Source organism: Mizuhopecten yessoensis, unplaced genomic scaffold (assembly GCF_002113885.1).
Source record: "Mizuhopecten yessoensis strain PY_sf001 unplaced genomic scaffold, ASM211388v2 scaffold6981, whole genome shotgun sequence".
Classification (NCBI taxonomy): Eukaryota; Metazoa; Mollusca; class Bivalvia; order Pectinida; family Pectinidae; genus Mizuhopecten; species Mizuhopecten yessoensis.
The window spans coordinates 401,116-402,219 of record NW_018406821.1 but is presented as its reverse complement, the minus strand read 5'-3'; positions in this window follow the sequence as shown (position 1 = coordinate 402,219).

Here is a 1,104-nt window from a genome sequence, read left to right as displayed (position 1 = left end):
CCCCTATCACTAACAGTTGTAGAGATATACACGTCCCCCTATCACTAACAGTTGTAGAGATATACATGTTGTAGAGATATACATGTACCCCTATCACAACATTTGTAGAGATATACATGTACAACAGTTGTAGAGATATATATGTACAATGTACCCCTATCACAACAGTAATAGAGATATACATGTACCCCTATCTATAACAGTTGTAGAGATAAACATGTACCCCTATCACAACAGTAATAGAGATATACATGTACCCTATCACTAACAGTTGTAGAGATATACATGTTGTAGAGATATACATGTACCCCTATCACAACATTTGTAGAGATATACATGTACAACAGTTGTAGAGATATACATGTACAATGTATCCCTATCACAACAGTAATAGAGATATACATGTACCCCTATCTATAACAGTTGTAGAGATAAACATGTACCCCTATCACAACAGTAATAGAGATATACATGTGCCCCTATCTCTAACAGTTGTAGAGATAAACATGTACCCCTCTCACTAACAGTTGTAGATATATATATATACAATGTCCCCCTATCACAACAGTTGTAGATATATACATGTACCCCTATCTCTAACAGTTGTAGAGATAAACATGCACCCCTATCACTAACAGTTGTAGATATATATATACAATGTACCCCTATCACAACAGTTGTAGATATATACATGTACCCCTATCTCTAACAGTTGTAGAGATATACATGTACCCCTACCACTAACAGTTGTAGAGATATACATGTACCCCTATCACAAACAGTTGTAGAGATATACATGTACCCCTATCACTAACAGATGTAGAGATAAACATGTACCCCTATCACAACAGTAATAGAGATATACATGTGCCCCTATCTCTAACAGTTGTAGAGATAAACATGCACCCCTATCACTAACAGTTGTAGATATATATATATACAATGTCCCCCTATCACAACAGTTGTAGATATATACATGTACCCCTATCTCTAACAGTTGTAGAGATAAACAGAGATATACATGTACCCCTATCACTAACAGTTATAGAGATATACATGGACCCCTATCACTAACAGTTGTAAAGATTTACATTTACCCCTATC